This window comes from Macrobrachium nipponense, chromosome 22, assembly GCF_015104395.2.
Source record: "Macrobrachium nipponense isolate FS-2020 chromosome 22, ASM1510439v2, whole genome shotgun sequence".
Taxonomy (NCBI): domain Eukaryota; kingdom Metazoa; phylum Arthropoda; class Malacostraca; order Decapoda; family Palaemonidae; genus Macrobrachium; species Macrobrachium nipponense.
Window position 1 is genome coordinate 38,633,853 of NC_087213.1, and position 26,973 is coordinate 38,660,825.

At 36.2% G+C, this 26,973-nt stretch overlaps 1 protein-coding gene across 1 annotated transcript in view; it reads left to right on the forward strand.

The window, feature by feature from the left end:
• Positions 1–26,973, forward strand: part of LOC135198245 (uncharacterized) — a 186,616-nt gene that overhangs the window by 1,867 nt on the left and 157,776 nt on the right. The window lies entirely within an intron of this gene.

Genomic DNA, 26,973 nt, shown 5'->3' on the forward strand with positions numbered 1-26,973 from the left:
ATTCTGCAGAGAAGGAATGGATATCCTGCTTATATTCAATATAAAACAATTGTGAGTTAAAAGAGAAAGTACTTTTCTCTTTAACAAGCAATTCATGATTTCTCTCTCTCTCAATATGGGATATCTAAACAAAGTTAGTCCATAAGAAAATGAGAGGGAGAAGGAAAATGAGAGTTAATATCTTCCAGATTTGTATCCGACAACTTCAACAAAAGATTCTCCATGTCATATCCCGAGATAAGCAATCTTTGATATACTTTTAAAACTTTATCAATAGTTACAGGAGGAATGCTTAGCCGATAAAACCGTATGGTTTGAGTAAATGAACTAGTTCAGTCAGGGCCTAGCTTTGATACTCTGTACTATTTTAGTAAATAAACATGAGGCGAATTGAAATGAGAAAGTTTGGAATTATTGTAGCATTGGTGTTTAAATTCCTTAGATTTTATTTGTACATGAAGTTTGAAAGAAATTTACCATTATGTAAATGTGACATTGAGTCATTATTCATAGTTATATCAATTAACAAAATTAAATATCGACTAACTCTATAATATTACGTAACATAATATTGGTGACTATTCCGCTACCATTCATTACACCAAATTTACTATACCAAATTTACTCTAGTAGTACATACTACACCCAGTGATAATTTTTTTTAGTCGTAGAAGAAATTATAATTATGACAATGCATTAGAGCAATGCATATTGATGACAGATGCTTTTGGAACTGGACGTTCCCAATTAATGACTGAATATAAGCTCTGTATGTTATCAATACCCAGTAACCTCATCTTACAAGTCGATTGAAATTTGCCTGACTGTATTTCTCTCGACATAACATTATTTAAACCTAGTGCGTCCCGTTTCTGAATAACCCCTGGTTCCATGCAACGTAAAAACACCATACAAACAATAAACCTAGTGCGTAATGAGAATGGCGTCCCAGAAAAAGATATTACTTGAACGGCCTTTACCTCTTGCGATCTAACAAAAAACTCCGAGTAACTGACAGCCAGGATTCTGATACAGTATTTGTCTCTAACTGGAATTTCGACGAACGTAATCGACTGATATTGTTCTTTGGTACCCAGGTGTCATATTTTTAAAAATGACTAAGGCAGCCGTCGAACCTTATTAAAATAGCAATTTTTTCTGAGTAATCAATAGAAATAGTGAATAATTCTGCAACCAATCAACACAAAAGGCAATCAAAGTAAATAAAGACGATACTTTTACAATTATAGAATAATAGTTGAAATCATGGACCCAATTGTTTTTATTGTTTTGTTGCTTTCGTAAACATTGGATGCAGTTGCCAACGCATTAAAAAATGGTAGCAAATTGTGATCTGATTTGTTTTTCGCTTCACACACACATTATATATATATGTATATATATATATATATATATATATATATATATATATATATATATATATATATATATATAAAAGTCATATCACATTACCGTGATTCATATACATATATCGAGCGGGCATAAGCACTACAACGCTACCGAGAACGAGGGGGTTTGATGCAGTCTTCAAAACTACAAATAACATGAGTGCGACAGGTATTTGAGGCGGGAGGTGGCTCAAACTTGTATCCTCTTGCGGTGGCGGGGGGGTGGGCTAAGGCTTCACTGTCAGCTTGGAATTGAAGATGTCGATGGTTCGTGCCCGTCGGCCGGCTATTCTTTTATTGCCTAAAAAATTCCCCTTTGGTTAAACATATATGAAAATATAATTTGTAGTTCTATATACTATATTATATATAATATATATATATAATATATATACAGATATATATATATGTATGATGTATGTATTAGTGCGGTATGTATGGTTAAGGTTGAATGTCGGCTTCAAACCAGTCAGTGGTGGCCGCTGAGAGGTGCTCCCACCCAGAATGTATCGTGTCAGTCTAAATCTGTCTGCCCTTTTTAGGTTTTCAGTCATGTCTCTTAGCATGTCTGAAAACCTAAAACTCATCAGTATAGATGGATTAAGCACTCAGGCAGGAGGGTTCATTGGTAATAATCCTGGATTTGCATCTGTATGTCTTCAGTATCTTCCTTTTCCCTCACTTTCTTTAGCATCTATAACATCTCATCTCTCTCTCTCTCTCTCTGATGTAGTAATATATATATATATATATATATATTATATATATATATATATATATATATATATATATATATATGCTCAAGGAACAGGGAAACGAAGACCTCCATTCTTACAAATTTATTGCCGACCTTTCATGCACATAGTCACATTTTCAAGGCTAAAAAAAATAATAATTTGCACGACAGATATAATCACGGCATTAAAAAGCTAAAAATAAAAATATAAAATAAAATATTTGAAATAAATAAAAATGGCAATGCAGCATTAAGAATAGGTTTTATTAATTATTAAAGAAAGGAGTTTTACCAGCCCAATGAGTCAAACTTGACTCTCACAGGGCTGGCCCGAAAAAAATCGGGATATAAAGAATTATAAGATATATCAAATTTAACTGATAATATATATATATATATATATCTATATATATATATATATATATATATATATATATATATATATATATTTGTTTATCTTCAAATATACTAAATCTAAGTGAAAAAATGAATGATGAATAACTATATATATGAAATGTAAGCGATAAAAAGAATTAACTATATATTAAATCTACGTAATTTAAAAAGAATCAGTAATAAACTAAAAATCTTAGGTAAAAACTTAAATTCTATCAATTAAACGTGTATTCTTTAAAAGAGTTGATATTCTAAAAAGAGAAAAACTACTTGATTCAGTTAAAATGTCAGAAAACGTTTTCCGACCAAAACATATCTCTCTTTCTCGCTTAAAAACCCAACAAACCGAAAATATATGTTTAATAGATTAAAAAGTATCACACTCACTGCACATGGGAACAGTGCCGTGAGGTGTACACATTAAAAGCCCATTGGTCAATCTCGTATGGCTAATTCTTAATCGAGTCAATATTACCTCAGTTTTTTTTTTTGTCGTATTGATTAGATTACTTCCATGGAGAAACAGTTGACTTTAATTGTCTTAATTTATTATTCTGAGATACGTTGCTCCACAATCTTTGCCACTTTTCCATTGTAAATTTTTAATAATGTTATGTAATCTCTAACGGGGAGATTAATATCCCGTTGAGGCAGGTTGACGGCTGTTTTAGCAGCAGTATCCGCTCTTTCATTTCCAGCAACTCCTACATGATCCGGGACCCAACATAATTCGATATCTACCCCTTCAAGATAAAAATTGTTTAAAAGTTCTTTAATCTTTAAAACCAACAGGTTCTCATGTGAATAGCTTTTAGGGCTTCTATGGCACTTCGTGAATCCGAGTAGATGATAAATTTTAAATTTAGTCTTTCTTCATGTGCTTTAACCATATTGATGGCTAGTAAAATGGCATATAGCTCGGGGGTGAATACTGACGACTCGTTTGGCAATGATAACTGGCTCGTTTTGTTCAAAGACACTGCAGCGCTTCCTACACCCACTGAAGATTTAGAGCCATCAGTGTATATTGTCGTAGTGAGGACCTTTCCTTTGAATATGTTCTATGGCAATTTGTTGATGGTGACTCGGGGAATAGCTAAATTTCTTTGATAAATGAAAAAGATGAGAGCATGTTCTTGTTTTTTTCATGATCCAAGGTGGGGAGGGGGGGGGGGGTGGGGGGAAGATGTGGTGATATTCATTTTGATATTTGTTGACTGCAACTGTGTATGTGCTCTAATCGGGAATGGTGGCTCATGATTATTTATAAAAATATCACTCTGAAAAAAGAGCTTTTTTGTGAGAGAACTTGTAGACAGAATATTCAAAGCACTCCGCATTGTTACAAAATCCCGATGCAACGACAAAGGGGGTCTCCAATTTCACATAACCGAGAGATTTGGGGATGATCTAAACGCTCCACTACAAATTGTCAGGCCTCGAGTATGTATTGGATCTAAAGACTTGAAAGTTGCTTCAGATCCTGATCCATATATTGGGCTTCCATAATCTATTCTTGATAAGACTAACTAATGCCTATATATCATCAGTAAAGTTGATCTCCTTGCACCCCACATTGTGTGAGATAATTTCATCATTAAGTTAAGAGCACTATTACATTTAGATTTGATGTAAGATACACGTGCTTTCCAATTCAAATGAGTATCAAAAACTAGTCCCAAAAATTTTACCTTATCCTGGAAATGGATTTGTACATCACCCAAACTAAGATTTATATCTTGATTCTGTTTCCATCCACTATTCCTATAAAACATTATTGCTTGAGTTTTTTCTGTCGAAAGTCTGAAACCAACAGACGCAGTCCAAGCTTGTATTTTTCGAGTGGCATTATTTAGAATTCTTTACAAATGACGAAGATTGTTGGATGAGTAGTAAATTGCAAAGTCGTCCACATAAAGACTACTTTGCACTTCCTGTGGCATTTGATCAACTATAGCGTTAATTGCCAACGCAAAAAGTGTTCCACTTAAAACACTGCCTTGGGGTACACCACAGTCAAGCTTAAAAGATTCAGAGTAAATATTGTCGATACGAGTTTGAAATGTTCTTCCATCTATAAAATTTCTGATAAAAATAGGGAAGATGTCCTCTGTTTTCGTTCAAAACCTCTACGTACATAATTTTCTAGGTGTGAAAGAGAGTCCAAGGTGTATCGTTCCGATTGTGAGCCAAATTGAGAATTCGATAAAACATTATTACGACGAAAACACCAATTCAATCTATAATTAACTATTTTTCCAGTAATTTACAAACACAAGTGGTTAGTGAAATTGGTCAGTTATTATCTGGATTACTAGGATCATTTCCTGCCTTAGCTATTGGTATTACTATTGCATGTTTCCATGCCTTTGGAAATAGACGATTATAGAAATCCAATAGATAGGCCTTGGCTAAAGGGGCTAAATTTTTTATCATATCAAAATTTACATTATCTTTTCCAGGGGCTGTTGAGCTACAATTTGATAATGCAAATTCCAACTCTTCTTCAGTAAATTTTTTATTGTAGTAAATATCTTCTACAGTATCAAAATTCAATGGTATTGCTTCTTCTCTTCTTTTAATGGCTCGAAAGTGGGCATCTAAATGATCAATACTGCTGATGTTTTCATATTACGGCCGATAATATTAGAGATTGTCTGAGTATCATGTATTAATGAGCCATTATGCTTAATGCGTGTCTTGCTGGTCTGCTGTAAGAACCGTTAATCTTCCTAAATTTCTGCCACACCTTCTGCATTGAAGTATTATCTGATATGCTTGACAAGTATTTTTGCCATGAAATTATCTTGCCTTTAATTACTTCCTTCCTAAATTTAGCAGAAATCTTATTAAAATACGGTTTCAATACACTAATTTCTATGGCTATGTCAACCAACTTGTTTATTGTATTCCCTAACATTAGGGGACCAGTACTCTAATATTTAAATCTTTTATTTAGGGTTTCTAATTTTCCTCCAATTGCATGCTTTTCGTTTATCAGTTGGGTTAATGTGTCTGACCACCATGGGACCGAATGTTTCAACTATCGGGTGCCAGTCATAGGCATCGATTTATCACCCCCTTGTGTGATAAATTCACAAAGTCGTCATTTGTTTTATCATGATCCTGGGAATAATCAAAGGGAAGCTCTTGCCTAGTGTAAAACTTGAACTTATCCCATTCAGCTTTATTTGTATTATACCGTTGAATCGGAGAAGTTGCTGTATGTCCTAATATGGTAATCAAAATACTAAAATAGTCACTGTTAAACAGGTCATCTAGGACATTCCATTCAAATCTATCAATAATATTATTGGAAAAGAGAGTTAAATCTATTGACGAATAGGTGCCATGAGTTTTTGATAGTAAGTGCTACTCTCTGCCTCATTTAATATACAGAGGTTGTGATCATTCATCATCTGTTCGACCTTTGAACCATTTGTGTCAACATCAACATAATTGGTATCCCAGATGGGATTGTGGAAGTTAAAGTCTCCTAATAATAGGAAATTCTCTTGCCTTTTGGGGAATACTTTAGGTAGATTTTGCAAATCATAGTTACAAGAGGGTTGATTGTACATATGATAAATATTAAAGGAGTTATTATCTAAATGTAATCTAACTCCAGATAATTGAAATTCCGAGGTTCTAAAGGACATAGCATCGTAAGTTACCCTGTTATGATATAGATTGCAGTTCCTAATGTATTAGCAGAGGGAACTGAATGAGATGCTAAATTGTAATTTCTTATTGATTGAACGGTATCATTTGTATGCTGTAAGCATATTGCAATAGGATTATAATATTTTAATAGTCTTTGAATTTCACCTTGATGTAAACGGGTTTTAAGACCATTAACATTCCATTGGATTACGTATGAATTGTACATTAAGGCAGTGGAGATGGAATATCACTAGGTAGAGTATTGTTTCTGCTTATTTTGCCGGGAATGGGTTTCTGTTTAACTGCAGTAGCATTATTTTTTGAATTAGGTTTTGCTTCTTTAGCTATGGCTCCCTGTTGATTACTTCGATTTCGATTCGTTTCCTGAATTTCTTTTGGATTGTGATTAAATTTTTCTAGAAATTTTTCAAGATGAAGGGTTCCTGTTGCACGCTTCTTTATTAGATGGTCACCACACATACAACCTGCGTTGTGGCTTTCTAATTTACCATACTGGTTTTTATTTTTGTTCTTAGTAAAATTGTCTATTAGATTATTCATATTATGTATACTTATATTTTCAAGGTCATTGAATTCGTCTAAAAAACAATCATTACAACCACAGGACATTTTGTGGGTTGTTTTATGGGATATCATTGATTTACTAGTTTTGCCTAAAACTGGTGAGGGATTTATTTCTTCAAGAGGTACATTGTTAGTAAGGATTCCTTCCGCTTCTTGAGAACCGTGTGCATTCGCGTGTACTTCGGCCTTTATCACATGGGTGGTGATATGATTGTCTGATACATTAAGTTCAGATTCAGAGGTTGGGAGTTGAGGCAATGTTACCATTTCCGCTTCAATTGGGTTTGGTACATGGGTAGAAGCCCTTTCAGGTATGTATACTTGAGGAGTATCTTCTGTTGGTTTTGTTAAGCATATCTCATTATTCGATTTTTTTTATTTGGGAGGAGTTGTACTTTCAAGTACACGTTTTTTTCTTTCTGACTTTGCTTTTGGGATTTCTAGTTCCACCATCTCCACTTCAGAAAGTTCTTCCATCTCTTTGGTGCTGTCATCAGTGGCGAGTATATTGAATCTGTTCTGTACAGAAATCTGCTCTTCTTGTTTAGCTTGATGATTTTGGGTAGTAGTGTCATTCTTTTTTCCAATTATTCTATTTATATGTTGGCGTTTAGGTGACGATTTGGGAATACCTGTGCCAATGCAAGAATTGGATTCTGATCGACTTGATGAAGAAATTGTTATCAGGAATCCTTGATTCTGCACCAGACGAGAAATGAGAAACTTGTGTATTATCAGTTGAATGCAGATTCTGTGATGCTACTTTCGCATAAGTCGAATTATTACCTAAAATATGTTTTCTAGCAGCTTTATAGGTGATATGGTCATTATTAGCAGTATCTATTATAGTCTGTTCTAATTTATACAGAGGACATTGTCCTGAGTTCGGAGAGTGAGCTCCCTCACAATGATAACAAAATTTTTCGGTAACACAATCTTTGGAGGTATCATGGAATTCAGAAGCATTTTGGAATTTGGAGCAAATGAAGCATCTTTTTTCATTGGTGCATTTCCCAACGACATGACCAAAATCATAACACTTGTAATAATGCATAGGTCGTGGGCGGAATTTCTTGACCGCAATGCTCAAGTGTCTGACTTTTATATAGTTTGGAAGATAGGGTGTGGTAAATATCAACAAGATGGCATTGTTATCTCCTGGTAGCTTTTTAACTTTAAAAACAGAAGGGACATCTCTTCAGTATGTCCTCATCAGAAAACTCTTATAAATCTCTACAATATATTAATCCTTTTGACTGGTTGAAGGTGCTGTGAGGATAAACCTTCCCAATGCTATCTGAATCAGAAGGTTTAAAATTTCTCAATAATACTGCTTGGGATTCATTCCCAGCCTTAATTAATACATTATATCCATAACGCTTCAAATTTCCTTGAGGAGTGGTACTAACTTTCTTCTCAAGGTATTCGTATCCCTTAATGATGTTGCACCCTTCCTTATATGAGGCAACATACCAATTTGGCTCAGGTAATACCCTGGGAGCAATTTTCTGGGCATCACACAAGTCAGAGCACTTTGGAATATAGTCAAATTCAGAATCCAAAACGTTTTGAATATTATGCAATTTTGCACGGCCAGAAAATCCGCAAATGTTGCCACTTTTGATATTGGAAAGGGCAATCATAGCTTTGGAATGATCCTGAAAAGTTATATATGCTTCAAAATCTTTTTTGTCTTTTGAGAGTTTCAGCTTCATCCTTTTAATCTCTCCGAAAGGTTTAAAATGAGTGAACAATTTTTCATAATTCATATCAATTGCAATGCCCGTACAATACAAGACTACAATTTTAATTTGCACTGCCAGATTTTTTAATCCTCTGGCATCCTGGGGATGAATGAATAGATGGTTCCAGTGCGTAAATACTGGAACTGGAGGAAAAGCCCTTTTTAGTTCCCTGGTCGTCAACCGAGTGTCATTACTTGAAAGTCGCTAAAGTCGTCAACAGTGCCGGTGGGGAGTCTGCAAATCCAGGGGAGGGGGAGTCATTAGCCGAAATATCTATAGGTAGGTTTTAGTTTGTTTGTTTAACTGTTTTGTGTGTTCGTTTGTTTCACCTGCTTGAGAATATTAGGAAAATATCATACGTTGGAAAGGATATTTACATTCTCCACTATCGGCACAGTGAGAGCATACTTCCCAGATGATCCACTCCATACCCTACCCGTAGGATCGCATCAAAACAGATACAGAGGCACAGGTGTAAGCTAAACCCGCCTGTTAGGACTGAGACCATAAAATCATGGAATCATCCCCCTGCATCTGTAATGACGGGCTTCCGGTCATAAGCCGAGAGTCCTGTTCCCAAAGATTGTATCCCCTGGATTCCGATGACCCAACCTCCAGGAACAGTTCCGCCAAAAAGGTCCAAACCATCTTCGGGACGGCTGACGTCATCCTATGCTCTTACACATAGCTTTGAATGAAAATCCCATTTCCCATTCATCAAACCTGCATGATGTAACGAATGTGGAAATATCCACGCTATTTACTAGTGAAAAATTAATAAATATATAAATAAATAAAATTAAAAAATTTGAATAAAAGAAATGTTACTGACAGGGTTTGGACAGCAAGAAGAAAGTAGGATGATAAAAATAGGAAGATTTCGAAATAAAATAAGGAATTAGAAAATGACCTAAGAGAGAAATTTAGATTCGAGACTTAGGGAAACGTTTCCCGAAGTTCGAGATCCCTCTTGCCCGTTTCAAGGCTTCACCAAGGAAGAAACATTCCAAGGTGAAGCCAAGAAACTGCGCATTTAAGGATTAAGAGGTGTTACGATTGCGCGCTGAAATTTATTACAGTTGCGCTCCACTTTTCCCCCTGTTTTTTCTTTCAGTCATTTCTTGTCAAACTGCCCTACTGCATATGGTTGTGATAATATAACGAACACTTCCGAACACTATGACAGTCCACAGCTTACAAGATGTATTCACTTGAAGTAAGGCGGACCATTCACAGTCGATCTGGTCGTACTAGCTTTTAGAAACTCAAAATAATTAACCCTTCTACAAATATACCAAACAGTTTGTAGTGTAGAAAATTAGTGTAGGAAATTACAAAAGTGAAAAGGTATTATATCTTCGTGTAACCAGTCACTACACTACACTATTTCGCAATCAACACCAAGTACGCACAAGAAAATTACCTTGTCTCCAGTTCTCCCTTAAATAATATATCATTTAGGAGCTTTTCAGCATATATTCTTATTTCGTTTATTTTCTTATTTTTTTTTTACTTTGGAATATAACTGATTAAACGTCCTGAGCAAGGCACCCATTTTTTTGTTTTGTTTTAAGAGATTACTTTACACATTGTATAATATACATACTATTAAGCACACACATACACACACACACACACACACACACACATATATATATATATAATATATATATATTTATATATATATATATATAATATATATATATATATATATTATACGTATAATATATATATATATATATATATATATTATTATATTGTATATATATATATATATATGTATAATGTTATATATATATACATATATATATATATATTATATGTATAGATATATATACTATATATATATATATATATATAAATATATATATATATCATATATAATATATATATATATTATATAATTATAATATATAATATATATATATATAATATTACTATATATATATTAATATATGATTATATTAATATGTAGTATATATATAAAGTTATATATATATAGTATAATATATACTTATTATATATATATATATATATATATATATATATATATAATATATATATATATTTCTGAGACTGCTGTCTCTCTCTTCAGGTAGGTAATGAATGAGATAAGTTGCAGAAAAGGCGATATTTATACCAAGAGATCCATCCACAGGTAAGACATTTGACTAGGTCACACCACCCCTTCCCTGATAATTTCTCTTTGATCTCCTTAAGCATTGGTTGAAGGAAGATTTTATCTATGATATCTGAATCCCAGACCCCCTTTGAGATTTCATTACCTGTCTTTGTTTAATCAAGGCTGATTCTATCATCTGGCTTTTGTACTGACATTTGCTGCTATAAAGTATATAAAACAAATTCCAGTTTATTCTGTGGTTATGTTCATTTACATGGTTAAAAATAGCTGAGCTTTGTTGACCAAACCTAACTGATCATTTATGTTGCATTAATCTCTGGGGAAGTGATTTTCCTGTAAAACCGATATAAGAATGGTCACAGCCCAGACAAGGTATTTTGTATACTCCTGTGTCCTTAGGGATTGTCTTTTGTTAGACGTTAATCACAGATTTGGGTAGGTAAAGGTAAAATACCCTAGCCAAATCCCTGATTAAAATCCAACAAAAGACAGTCCCCCAAGGACATGGGGTATATAATATCCCTTACATCGGTTTTACAGGAAAATCACTTCCCCAGAGATTAATACAACATAAACGGTCAGTTAGGTATGGTCAACAGAGCTCAGATATTTTCAACCATGTAATTGACCATAACCACACATTAAACTGAAATTTGTCATGTATAATTTAAAGCAGCAAATGTTGGTACAAAAGCCAGATGATAGAATCAGCCTTGATTAAACAAAGACAGGTAATGAACATCTCAAGGGGGGCCTGGGATACAGATATCATAGATAAAATCTTCCTTCAACAAACGATTAAGAAGATCAAAGAGAAATTATCAGTTGGGGGGGGGGGGGGGTGACCTAGTCAAACAGCTTACCTGTGGCTGGATCTCTTGGTATAAATACTGCTTTACCTACCTGATGAGAAAGACAGCAGTCTCTGAAATATAGTTCTTAATTTCTATATTTTGGCATTTTTATGGATTCCTTTTATTAGACAATATATAATATATAATATTACATATTACAGATAACAAATACAATTCTACATATATATACATACATTAATATAATAACATGTTATATATTTAACTATGGTATATATATATATTACATTTTACTGTACTATACAGTTTATAATATAATGTATGTTATATATACAATAATATTTATATTAATATAATTAACATATAATATTATATATAATATTATACTATATATATTATATATATTAATATAGTATTATCTATATGTGTGTGTGTGTGTGTGTGTGTGTGTGTGTGTGTGTGTGTGTGTGTATGTATATATATATAAAATATATATATATATATATATATAAATATATATATATATATATATATATATATATATATATATATAATATATATATATATATAATACACATATAAAGGAAATATTCTTCACTTTGCAGGTACTAATTTTAATTAAATATATTATTATATATATTATTATATATATTTATATATATATATAATAATATAATAATATATAATATTATATATATATATTATATATATAATAGTATATAATTATATAATATTATATATGGTATGGTAAATATGGGGATTGAAAGGCTGTTCTTCAATGAATAACATCAGTAGGTCAGAGATGAAGGATAATCCTTTATTCCCTTTCTGGTTACTTTAATTCTTAGTGCAACGTTCGAGACGTAAAACCTCATTTTCGAGCTATAAATAGATAAAACAAAAGTTAAGAATACAAACTCGCGATAAGAACAAAAAGTGCCGAAGGCAGAGACCGAGTGACAATTCGGGCCGGGTTCATCTTCACCTTGAACTCTGGAGAGATAGGTCAGTTGTCAAATTAACTAATCCTGAATTTTCATGTATACGTGAACATACAAAGAAATGCAAATATGACATAAATTACAACTATTTTAAAATTATAGGCCAGTCTCCTAACGAACAATATTTAACTATCTTAGAATAACTCTTCATTAAAAAAAAACTCGTTCCACAGTGAAACACCCAGTCTTCCTCAACACCTCTGTATCTCGTGAGTTGAAGTTGAAGATGAACCCGGCCCAAATTGTCAGTCTGTGCCTTCCGCACCTTTTGGTAATCATTCTTCCTAATTTTTGTACTCATCTTTTATATTATTTGTATAGCTTTATAACTTTTAATTCTTATTCCGAGTTTGTAATTTTAACTTTCGTTTTATCTTTTAACAGCTCGAAAATGGGACTTTTGCGTCTCGAAACGTTGCAGCTTGCTGCAATAAATAAATGATCTCCTTTGGCGTCTGAGAGATAAGCAAGACTTTTGTGTGTGTGTGTGTGTGTGTGTGCGGTATATGCGAGTATATATGAAGGTCAACACACTGAATTCAGGAGATGGTTCAGTTGACTCTACATGCCGAGCACAATGTTATTTATTGTAAGATGCAGTTAGAAAGTGATATGGTGACTTCAAACATTATTTTCCCCAATCAAAAGACTAATAATCATGCCCGTTAGCTTCTGCTTGGTTGCTGCGCTTTTTGGGAACCCGTGTGTCTTTCTTCAAGGTTTTCGGAAATCCTGCTTGCAACCTGGTTCCCGATATATATATATATATATATATATATATATATATATATATATATATATATATATATATATATATATATATATATATGTGTGTGTGTGTGTGTGTGTGTGTGTGTGTGTGTGTGTGTGTGTGTAGAGCAAGTCTGAGGGTATGAGGTTGCAAGTCTTCTGCCCTTTCTGTTCTAGCTACTGATGGTATCCATTCACATCTGGATCAGTTGGCGGGTGGCAGACCAGAGGGAATCAAATCACAGTCAGGAATGATATCCGGTGCTCCACCACTCGACCTTCTTCCCCTAGAAAAGGTGGCCCAATTGTTATCATCCTTTCGGTATTAAAATGAGTAAAGAAAATAGTTCGCCCAGAATTCGAACCTGGGCCTTCTTGCTGGTGAGGCGCGGATGCTACAAATCACAAGTGTGCGTATGTCAATGAAGCATTTATACCGCCAAGCCAATAATTACCAAGATAAATCGCGGTACTAAGTTAGTAAAGATGATAAAACTTGTCTAAATAAAAGTCTTGCTCATCTCTCAGAAGCCCAAGGAGATAATTAATTTTTGATGATTTAGAAGAACCTGTCTTTCTAGTTTCGGTAGATTAATCGTAGCGCAGAAAGAGGTAACGTCTTCATTGCAATATTTTATTTTAATCTTTGCGAATCTCTGTATAATTTCAAAACTGGCTTTAATGTCTTTTCTGTTCTTTTTATTATTATAAGCAATTTTAGCGACTCTATTCTGGTGCAGATATTGTTACTTGGTGAAACTACTATCCAGGAGACCATAAGCTATCGAAATCCACGTTTACCAAGTGGACTAAAGCATTCCGTGTTTACTCATTCTTTCTTTCTCATCTCACATCCCGACGTGAGTGGTCTAATGGCACGAACCTCCAACAGTTTCTATTTGAATAGTCCCTTCATAGTTTGAAAGGAATGAGGTAAGGGGCGTGATGGTGGGAGAGGCAGTCACAGTTTGAACGATAGTACCATGTTCTCGCGGTTCGGATCATGTGCCATTCACCGAGAAGTAACGGGCTGTGGAAGTACGCAGTTACGTTAGTGTGTCTGCATCGAAGCCATCATGTCACAGAGCACTATTTCCCGGGTCAAGGAAGGGCGCGAGGATGGGTTTGAATGGAAGCATCACAGAGACCTTTGGCAGTTCCCTCTCTTCAGAGATTTGACTAGACGAAGGATCTGGAGAATTTGTTCGTCGGAGAAAATTTCCCCTCTTATTCATATGTTGGTCTTACTTCAAATGAAGGTGATTTTCGGTAGGTGGCTGGCCATTAGTGCTCAAAATACTTTTCTCTCTCCTCTCTCTATAACTCTTAATAGTGTTTGTATGTACGTATATATATATATATATATATATATATATATATATATATATATATATATTATATTATGAATGTATTAGATATAAAAAAATTTTTATCTCGCTCGTTTACTTTCTCACCCAGACATTAGCTTTTTCTGGAGGTAGCTTTGTAATAGTCTTGAACAAAATGTACAATCTCAGCTGAAAGCTAAATAATTATATATATATATATATATATATATATATATATATATATATATATATATATATATATATATATATATATATATATGTATACTTCTTGACCAACCCAGCGCAGTTCTGTAAATGCTCACTCTCTCCCTTTCCTGTTAAGATAGTTGCTTCATGTACATTATCCAACATTTTTGACACCCATTGCTATTGGGGCTGAACTTGGACTTAGAGGGCATTGGCAGTGTCTCTATTCATCTCGGTGCCATGGAAACTATGGAATAAACACTAATATCTGTTGCTTTCGTTTATTTTTACATGTCACCCCTTCCATACCCACCCCTTTAAGTGACAGTGATGTCTTACCCAGAAAGTATTCTTTTTCAGATAGTCATATTTATATCAAAATGAGGTATGATAAACCTGCAGAGTTTATTTAGTTACTAAGTATATGGGCAGAACAAGCCCATTTCTGGGAAGCCCTTCTGACCTCCATCCCCTTTGGTGCCCTTTGGTGTTAGTGATGTTTTACCTTGCAGTATTCTTTTCGAGATAGCAAGTCATATCTATACCAAGTTTGGTTTAAATTGCTCAACGCATTTCAGTTATTATATATATATATATATATATATATATATATATATAGAATATATGTATATGTATATTATATAGATAGTATAGATATATTTATATATATATATATATATTATATATAAGCAAATACCACAAGAAAATGATAAGACATTGTCATAGTAAAGACGAAATCGCTTGGATTTTTGCCTATTATTTTCTTGTGGTATTCGCTTATTTAATGAAGTCACGTGCATCTACTGGGATCTTTTAAGCATATATATATATATTATATATATATATATATATATAATATATATATATATATTATATATATATATATATATACATATATATATATATATATATATATATATTATATATATATATATGATATAGTATAATGATTAAGCTTGCAAATGAGATTGGGAAGAATCATCGAGTCTCAGTTTGACAACCTCTGTAGGAATGTTTTGTTCAGTGATATTTGGTGATAGTTGGTGATGTCTTGCATTAGAAGACAGAAGACTGCAGGATGGGAGAAATGATATCCCGGGTCATAGATTTTTTTTATTCCATGCAGCAAAAGGTAAATATGTACAGATGTTCTGCAGGGCGTGCAGTTCGCGCCAAGAGAAGCAGGAAAAGTACCCGTGCTCATGTACAGATTGTGGACACCGCGACAAAAGTGGATGCGTTTACAATCAACAGTATTTATTAAATACATGGAAAGCAAATGCGTAGTAAAATATACATTAATCCACACCTCCCCTCCCCCTTTTGCGTTCAAAGGGTTATTTTGAATGTACAAAACAAATTACATACAGTGAATTTATCAAGTATGAATGTAGGAAGCAAGGTGGGTAAGTGGCACATTTGTGGATTTTACATTATTTAGGCCTTTTTAATCTTGGAGACCTGCACGGGTTTTTGGAGGGAATTGACGACTTTTCCATATCTGGGCAAGGGACACAAGGAGATCAGAGTAGGGAACTTGATCGGGGCTGAGCACTGGATATAGGAAGCGACGGTTCCGACGTACCACTCGACCACTTGGGAGGCGGATCTCGTACTCATGTGATATTGCACTACCCATGACAGCCCAACTGTGTCCGATCGGTGGGGTGTCGGGTTCAGGAGGCGGATATGTTGGCCCATATTAAGCCTGGGCATCGGGCGGGCATGGACGTCATAGTTGCGCTGCACCTGAACACTTTTGGTAGCGATTTGGCGGTCACAGTCATGGGCCTTTTCTTGCCAATTTTCCGTGAACAATTGAGGATGGGTGGGCACATTATACAGAGCGGGTGACCATACAGTACCTGGACAGGAAAGCAACCAGATTGGTTGGGTCTGTTTTGTAACTGAAGGAGGCCCCGATCAAAGTCCTTGTAGTCAGTGTTTCCTGTGGGGGCCGTTTTGAGGATGAAGTGCTTGACGGCAGCCTCGGTGTGTCCATTAGACTGCAGATAGTATGGCAATGACATTATGTGGTGTACACCCCAATGCTCTGTGAACTCAACAAATTCTTTGCTGGTGAAATGGGATCCCCCATCGGTGCATAAGCGTAGGTGTTTATCTGCTGTCGCCAATGCTTGTCATAGAGGCCCACTCGGCCACAGTTTCTTCTTGTGGCCTTGTTGACAGGGCACTTTGGGGTCCTGCGCCAGTGTCCCTTGCAGCCACAGTTTCCACATACACTGTCGTTGGCTGGGCACTTTTCTGCTGAGCTGTGTGTCTTTGTGCAGAAGGGCATAAAGTGTCCTTGTTAGAGGTTAGTTCCGAGGTAGGCGAATGTACAGAGCGCGGACAACGCAACACATGCGGATGCGTTTACAATCAACAATATTTATTAAATACATGGAAAGCATATGTATAGTAAAATATACATAAATTCACAATATTATAAAGCTATTCCAGTGCTGATTCGTGAAAAATGAAAAAATTATAAAGTTTTTTTATAGAATAACAGAAGGAAAAAGTTGTATGGATGTAAACTAATGCCTGGGTGTGAAAGTAAGCGAAACAGAGAGAACACATATATACTGTATATATTTACATATACCTATATATATTTAGACAACTATATAGTATATATGTCACTAAATAGCATGTGACTATATTCAGCTAAGGCCACAGGAAAATTAAGAGGAAGGAGTACAATGTGCTTTCGTGTTATTTCAACACATTTTCGATAATATCATATATATATATATATATATATATAATATATATATATATATATATATATATATATATATATATATATATATATTACCCCATTTTGCATTTCATTAACGTAAAATTCGATAAAGAAACACGCAAGGCAAGCCTTTCTCTTTCTTGCCACCTAGATGCTCCAAAATCCGAAATTTAATCAGAAACCGCCGGAGGGCAAGGCAAAGCAAAAATCATTCTCAGCCCGGGTCAAACCTCCCTCCAAAAAGCAAGTCAAAACACCAAACATCTGCGGGACCCCATTCTTGTCCCCTGCTGTGTGTGTTCATGTGCTGCTCAATCAGGACCATACCTTCCTATACTGAAGTGGATTCCGTTCCTTCTCGTCGCCTAATACGGAGTGGAACTAGAAATCAAGACAGTAAAGTATGGGTTTAGTTGGCAGTCACTGTTGTGTCTTCCTGTATTTATTTCTTTTATTTTTCTATGTCTGTGCTTGGGCGATCGTTCACAGTGATCCCTTGTCATCTCCCCACAGCTGATCCCTTGTTCTATAAAGCTAACCAAATTTAAGCGATGTGGTTCTCTTGTCTGTGATTTAATAGTGCTCATTGCTTGAATGAACTCCAGATATTAGCAGTGCTAAGAAACCTTACTAAGGAAGATAACATAATTTGGTGTATGTGTTTCACACCCGCCCATTCAATACAATAAAGTTCTGTGAAGTAATTCAGTCATTTCGTGCCCTTTTAGGAAATTCTGAGAGTGTAAGATTTGTATGAAAGCAAGTCGGAAGACTTTTGTGGCATCACCACTTTTGATCAGTCCTTTGTGTGTCTCAACCGTGTTTATAGAGAAATACCTTGTTTCAGGTATCCTATCGCCTTCATTCCTGCTGTGAGAGGTGTCTTCTGCCTTATCCTAGCTCGTGCAAACCTCTATATTCGCGCTCCAAGTCCTCAGCACGTGTCGGAACCCGAACACGTGTTTCCAGTGCTGCAAACAGCTGTTTCATAATAAGTAGCACCCTTGCTGGCGCCCTTGACTACGTAGAGTAATGAATCTGTAAATATACCCCTTTTGAATTTGATCCTTAGAGTTTTCCTTACATTTTTGCCTTGAAACCTAATCTTGGCCCTAAGCCATACCTAACTCAATAAGGCCTCAAAGCCAGATGTAGTTATTCCATTGCGCATGCCTTTGAGTCCTAGATTCATACACACACACACATACACACACACACACACACACACACACACACACATATATATATATATATATATATATATATATATATATATATATATATATATATATATATATACAGGGTGTTTCGAAATTAGAGGCCACCCCCCCTCTACAGCATAAACTAAAATTGATATGGACAAAAACAAAAGTAATTCAGAACAGGTATTTATTTAAGTTTCTCTCTGAGTATTTAACATTTTGTGTGGCCTCCATCTGCCTGTACCACAGCCTGCATTCTTGAGGGATATGGTTTCAGCAAATCACAAAAAGCTGAGACTCAAACTCCATTTTCCTGAGGACTTCGGTCACCTCTCTTCGCAGGTCGTCAAGGCTTGGTATACCATCATAGTTCACTGTGCGTGCTTCAATACGACCTTTTAAGATACTACCAATGTTTTCACACACATTAAGGTCAGGGAGCTACCTGGAAATTCACTTGACAAGAAGATCTCGATACCACTGTTTTGAAGCAGCTCCTGTGTCTGAAGAGTCTTGAAACATGGTGCCTTTTCATGCAAAAATTAACCATTTGGCAGTGAAACAGAAAAATTCCCAATCATTAAGGAAATTTCACAACTTGGCAATAGAGCACGTCATCGCTGATATTATCCAACTTTGCAGCCCAAATGATTTCATTTTTATGATTTGGCTTCCTGACTGTGTAAATGAAGAATTCATTTGATGCGGCAACATGGAGAAAGTCAGCTTCATCCCAATCTTTAAGAAATGAACCACAAAACCATGCACAGTCTTCTCTCTGTTGCTGAGTGATGTTGGGCTTGCTGATAACATGAAATGGCTTGATACCAGATTTGTTCAACTCACAATATAACTTCTCTTCTTTCCTCCCCTTATTGTTTCTAGTTCAAGCGCCAATTTAGGTAAAGACTTTCTTGGTCTACCCACTGCCTCAGCTATGATGCTTCAGGCCTTCAAAGAAGACCTCATAACATTCCATTTGTTCTGTGGAGGGCGGGAGGGGGGGGGGAGGTGCTAATTTTGAAACACCCGGTGTATATGTGTATATATATATATATATATATATATATATATATATATATATATATATATATATATATATATATTCATTGAATAGAATGGCTTTTTCACTGTTAACCAGCTTTTTTGTTGAAAATTAAATTGCTTCATATTTTCTAATTATTTTCTTCACTTGATTGTTCAGGTTACTAATGGACACATAATGGGGTTCTTCCATTTACTCCAGTATTTTTACATGCGACAGCTGTTTCGTCAACCTATACGTATTGACGTTATCAAGCGTACTGATACAAATATGCCGCTTTACATGCGTTTTGTGACGTCATGAGGACGGAAAGGTAGTACAATTGCCAGATACCTAGTTTTAAGTATTTACAAAAGACTATAGTAAAACATAAAATAAGACAAATAAATAAATATGTTAACAACAGAAATTATATCAAAAGTTGAAAGTAAGTTATTATATACATATCATACATAAATATATATTAGTTACATATATGTTTAATTTACTGAATGTCAGTGTGCGCTCCTGTCCGCGTGTGGTGGTGGTGGTCTTGTTCCACGCGGTTGAAGGGCTGCCTCCTACACGAGGCCAAGGATCAGTCTGCCTCGCGTTAGATGTTAAGGTTGAGGCGTTGCATGGCGATTCTGACTGCTTCTGATATCAATAAACGATTGTAGTTGTCTTCCTTGTGTATTATTTTGGTGTTCGTGAGAAGTTCTTGTAAGGATGGTTTTTTATTGTGGGTATCCACAAAGTGCTGGTGAATGGCGCCTTGGTTTCTGTGGGCCTGCATGCGACGTTTGAGTGTAGTGGTTGTGTGTCCGATATAGCATTTTTGGGGGGACTGACATTGCTCGTCAGCACAGACAAACTTGTATACTATATCAGATTCAACCTCTTTCTCCGTTGATGGGGCCGTACTATTTTTCATTACCAGTGAGGCCGTAAGGTTTGGCTTGCAGTAAATTCTTGCTGTTATTTTGTTATATGGCGCTAGGGGGTGGTTCCTCTTTGCAGTATACCAAGGATGGCTTTCCTTTCATGTTCGTGGTGTTTGTTGTATGATATCTGATGGTATATCACTATTTCTTTGTCTTTGTTTTGTGTGTTGTCCCTCGGGGTCGGGTTATGGAAAGCCTCTAATCTCTTTTTGACAACTTGCTGGATCATGTCGCCTGGGTAGCCGTTATTTGTGAGCAGCTGTTGAATTCTGTTGATTTCTTCATTAGTCGCTTTCCACATCAAACAGTGTGTTATGGCGCGTTTTATGTATGCATTTCCCACAGATCGTTTATATGCATCAGGGCATTCTCCTCTAGCATTTAAGCATCTCCCAGCATCTGTCTTTTTAGTGTATACGGTGGTATTGTATTTGTTGTTTTTTTGCAGTATATATATATATATATATATATATATGATATATATATATATATATATATATATATATATAGATTAATATATATGTTGCATGTGTGTGTGTCTGTGTGTGTAGATAAATAGAGATTCTATATTTGTTGAAAGGTTGGAAATTCACGTTTTTATCTTGAAAGCAAGAAAGAAACCTTAAAGTCATTTGGTTGCCAGAATGAACACTCTCATTATAATATTTTATAGCAAACTACCATACATTTAACTAATGGACTTTCAGTTTAGATTCTCCTAAAATCTGTTTAAAAATAAGGGAAAACTACTTAGGGGTAAAACATGCTGAATTGTATGGATACATTATTTGAGAAAATTTTATTTTAATACCTCAAAATTTTTGAAGTGTCAGGCATTTGAACAAATGTTGTAGCCTAAGCGACTATATCTGATCAGATTAAGAAAAATTCTTTGTTATACAGGAAAGGTATTTGAGTTGAAAATTGGTCACAATTGTCCTCTGGCTGCGGGAAACTTCTTTAAGTTTTTAGCATTTCTTTCGATTGGTCTCTAGTGCATAATTTCGTTTAGACAAAATGGGCCCTGTTGCTTACAAAGCACATAACGTCTTAATGATGGACACCTTTTCTAACTGGTCATAATTGGTGAATGATTGCCAGCTCTTGGTCAGATGCCCGATTCAGTCGGCAATCTCACGATCGAGGAGAGAAGTAGCACGTGAGACAACTTTATTCACGTACTGATCTCTCTCTCTCTCTCTCTCTCTCTCTCTCTCTCTCTCTCTCTCTCTCTCTCTCTCTCTCTCTCTCTGATGTGGTGCAACATTACTATTCTCGTCTCATACACGATAAATTCGTATTCGATTTCCCCAGTCTCGATTTTGCAGCCGTGTTCAACCCATCGTCACTCCGATCATGGATTCGCCGAGTCGTCGTGCAGTATTAGCTGATATTTCGAAAACCATTGAGTTGCTGAATAACTTCACACAACAACAGATGATGGCAAACACTATCAGTGTACAGAGTATTTCCATCGTTGATGAGAACATGGAGCTCCCAATTCGCCTTCAGGAACCTTTTCCAATGAAGAAAATGACCAAGAAATGCATGATGAAGACCAAACTTTCACCCACTCAAGTGATGTGAATACAGAAATACCGAGCCCTGCCCCATCTGTGCTTGAGGATGATTCCCATTCTGAAGGATGGACCACTGTTCGAAAGAAGAAAGCCTGCAGGAAAACACCAGCCCTTGATGAAAGAGCTTCTCTTCCCAACAAGTCTCCTTCAATTAATCCCTCACCTCTTCCAAAATACAAAGCCTTCTGTGCTGATAAAGCAAAACTGGAATAGCATAATCCAAATATGAGGATGTCTGATTTAGTGGGTGGCATGATCATCACCCTAAAGACCAGAGATACTGAGGAGATTCTTCGAGAGAATACAGTTTTTCAACTGTTAGACCCGAGGGACAAAATGCAGAAAGCAGTCATTTGCAGGTATCTATCTACCCTGCCTGTAGACCCCATTTTACAACTGAAAAATATTCTAGATGCTAAAAGATGCACTGGAAAATCTGGTACCCCCACAAGAAAAGTCATCGCCACCTTCCAAGGAGAAATACCTAAACAAGTCTCCCTTGGAATATGGGGATCATTCCCCACTGAAGCCATTCCAGAGACAATACGATGCTTCAAGTGCCACAAGTTTGGACACCATAGCAGCCGCTGCACAGCCACAGAGAGGTGTGGTATATGCAGCAAACCTCACCCAACCAAGCAATGCCTAGATGCTTTCAAAAGAGGAGAAAAAATTGAAAGCAAATGCCCAAACTGTTCTCTTCAACATCACGCATGGAACAAATAGTGCAAGTTTCGACTCAAAAAATTGAGATCAAGAAAACTAATCAACTTCTACCTCCCACTAAACCTTCAAGACCCATTCCAAAACCCTAGGAAGAAGGTGGAATGACCAGGATGAAACAGCTAGCGACAAGTCAACACCAAATGCTACAGAGCCTTCCTCTTCCCTTCCTTCCAATCCTAACCACCCGTCCACCCCTAAGGTTGACAGCCCTCCTTCCCAGACCTGGACATCCCCCACAGTCTTCTCCTTCCCCTTCTGACAGCTTAGACAGTGCCAACCGTGTTCCTAAAGCAGTGAGTGAAAGTTCAATAACACTTGCATTCGAAGGAATCATTCATTGTTCTCTTCGAACTTCTTGCAGGGAAACGTGTAAATAGAGAGAGACTTCTAAACTGCTTACAACCCCACCTCATCCAAACTTTAAACCTAAGCACCTGTTGTTCAATCCGAACAGCAGCTGCCTAACCTAATCATCCCACTTCTGTTCCTCTTCGCCAGTATTTTAATGAACGGTGCTGAGAAGAGTAACACCTCATCTTAGCCACTCTCAAGTAAGCAATATCTAATGGCATACAGCCATCCACTGTATAAGATAGAATTCATCCATTCACTGCATTAACATCATTCATGATTCCCATACTTTTTCTCTAATTCAAATTTTAGCCTTTCCTTCCCACGCTCTCCTACTTACTGGGACTTGCTTCTATAACACTTCATCTCCCATTAAATTATTTCAATTCTGGCCCAGTGGTTAAATTGGAGCCGAATGATATGTTGTAGAAAAGAACACTTCATCCATCACCAGTTACGGACTGCTCCAGGAGCTAGAGCCTCTACCAGTACAAAGCTGGCTTAATCTAACGGCGACGATAACGATTTCCCCTGCTGGGCGAGGAAAGGGAAGGTATGGCTGTAATTCTTGAGCTGGTTATTGCGACATAATTTATGGAATGGAGCCGGGTGCGTTGTAGAGAGAGAGAGAGAGAGAGAGAGAGAGAGAGAGAGGAGAGAGAGAGAGAATAGATAACAGCCATAAGTGATCAATACTCAGTTAAAATGTATATCACCAAATTACAAACGGTATGGCCACAGAGATGTAATTCTCACCACGTTAGGTTTGAACTTGAGACTATTTGAAAGATCAAATATTCTCTCTCTCTCTCTCTCTCTCTCTCTCTCTCTCTCTCTCTCTCTCTCTCTCTCTTGCAGCTTAATTTTGTATTTTGAATATTTGTTCAGCCATTATTCGTAATCCCGAATTGTTACACAATCTAGTAAAATCTTTCCTTATCCCTCCTGGACTCAGCATTGCTCACAGAGTCGTGCATGAAGACACTTGACCTGAGGGAGTTTCGTGTCTAGGATATTCAGCCTTCGCTGTTCTTCTACAGCTCTAGCGGTTTGTTTGCGTTTTGAATGTCATTGACCTATCGATTATGAAAACTGTTGCCGTTCTTTGTTGCAGATTTCCCAAACGACTTGGATAGAGGTTCTTATGTCATGCGAGGCTCTGTTGTCCACATAGTATTGTAACCGAGTCAGTAGCTACTTGCCCTGTTAAAGACTTCAAAAAGATTTCTGGGCATACAATCATGGATACTTAAAATATTTAAGACAATATCCTGTAATTGTTGATTTTGCTATTGTTCAGTTGAGGTGTTACAAAGTCTTGTACGTACTAATATTTTTCTGGTGAAACACGCAGTGATCGGAAAGAAAGTATCAAGAAACAAAATAACAGGAAAAAGTAACAACTTTTTCTAGGGAAAAAAAGAACATTAAAAGTAACAGTGTTTCTTGTATATAGGAAAAAAGTAACAGTCTTTTGTATTTAGGAAAAAGCAACATCTGTCACATTTACATAATCATACCATTAAAAAAAACTAAAAACCATGTAGATTTAGAACTTTTGACCTATGTCAAGATATATTTATTTTAACAAAGAATTCGTGTTATACATATATTATGTCCAATACCTTCTAAAAATTCTGAGTTGGTCTTTCTTCCATCCACTCTGTCACTGCAAAGACGTTGTAGTCGCTTCTGCATTTGAATGGCCTTTCTGCTGTTCTTTTGTTTGGATGCAGTACTAATCAGGTCTTGTTGCACCAAAGTGTTGACAGTGGCATGATCCTTCCGGAACCACTGTACGCATTTCAATATAGAGGGATGATGGTGTCCAACCAAGTTTGAGAACTTATTATTCCAATCTTCACATACATTGTTGGTACGAGAGTTTCCTTGTAATGTAGCTTCATGGACATTCCAGACATTAGGGGAGCGGTCTTAGGGGGTACAGACGCATTCTGACACCCTGTGAATCCTCGATCTGTCTGGATCTATAGCTACCCGAGACATGGGTTGATTCAAAATAGTCTACCAGCTCTTGTGCCTCTGGAGGGCTAATGATCTTTAGGTACTCCATGCCCTCTTGCACCTCATTAGAGGGGAGGAAGGTAAGTCCATCCAACATTCTGCAGAAAAGCTGGAACCCCTGGTTTGAATGGTAGTGTTGTGTAAGACCAATCCCTTTAATTTTATACCAGGTGCTCTGTGTAAGGTGGTAGAAACATCCCTTGCTATCACTTCTCTACCAAAGCTGGCACTCAATGCATGTAAAATAGCATCTTCGAAGTCACTCACAACCATCTGTACCTGAAGGTTAAATCCTAACTCCGAGCTACGATCGTCAGTAACATCAAACAACTCGGAGTACACTGCTCTTGACTTCTTCTGAAGCAGAGCATAGACACATGAAACATAACTATCACTGAATGAAACTCTGAGCACATAAACCTGAGTGAACTGTGTGGTGCCATCTTGAACTTACCATCTATGTCGATGGTCTCTGCAGTTGCTAGACGAATTAGGTCCTCTTCTGTTGCAAACGAGAGTTTGCTTCTGGCCCGTTGTCATAAAGGAAGAATTACTGAGGGTTGGGTCTTAGTGTTACCTTCCACTTATCTGACAATATGAAGTCATACAGGTTTTCAGGGATTGCTGGTGTGCGCCGTTCATACTGGAGGGATCGCTTGGTGTTCTCTTCACATGGAAACCGCTTAGGACATCATGGTCTTGACTGGCAACTGCTTGAGTAAAGATTTGGGATGGTTTGTTTATGGAGGTGGCTGCTTGCTGGTTCATCATGTTACGACACAGCATAGGTCACGCTGGTTTGATCAGAAATGTGGTTGTGAGGTAGCCCTGCCTGGTTTGTAGTGCTTAGACTTCCTCTTCAATTTCTGCTCCCTTTCTCTGAACATTTCCACCCATTATTTTCTTCTCGGGTGCACGAATGTGTATACATGTATCCTTCAAAACAAATCTTGGTCCCAACCTTATTACTCTTTATGACCTCCATGCTGCTACTGGCTATGTACGTAACTACTCATATGAAGTAGGCTCGCATTCTGTTCTGTAAAACTGAAACAGTGAGCATATTTTTTTTGAGAAAAACTCCGAATCAGCAATTCATTTGAATAATAGTTTAGATACCTACAGCACAAGCTGAAATACTTGTTGAGGCTTAGTAAGGGTTATTAGGTACTATAATCCTTGTTAAGTAATAGGTAATAGGCAGTACCAAGTGAGTGGCTGGAGTTACCACTAAGTCGATAACTACTAAATTACTTTTCTAGATTCCAATTAAGAGTGGAATCTCCTCTCTGCTTTCTTCATGAGATCTAAGCACATTTTCGTGCGGTGGATTTTGTTAATATTTTCAACCTTGTTTTTCTTTGTGTTCGAAGCAGTACACAAATTATTATTAAACGTGATGTGAAAACCCGGTAATACTTTTTTCTTGTTACTTTCTTTCCTGCTGCGTTTTTTTTCTTGTTGCTGTCTTTCCGTTGCGTTTTTTCTTGTTACTCTTTTCTTGATACTTTCTATCCTAGATTCGAAACATATATATGTGATGATGGTCAAAGGCATTGCTGATTTGCATCACGGTTTTAGCATAACGTTACTGATCAAG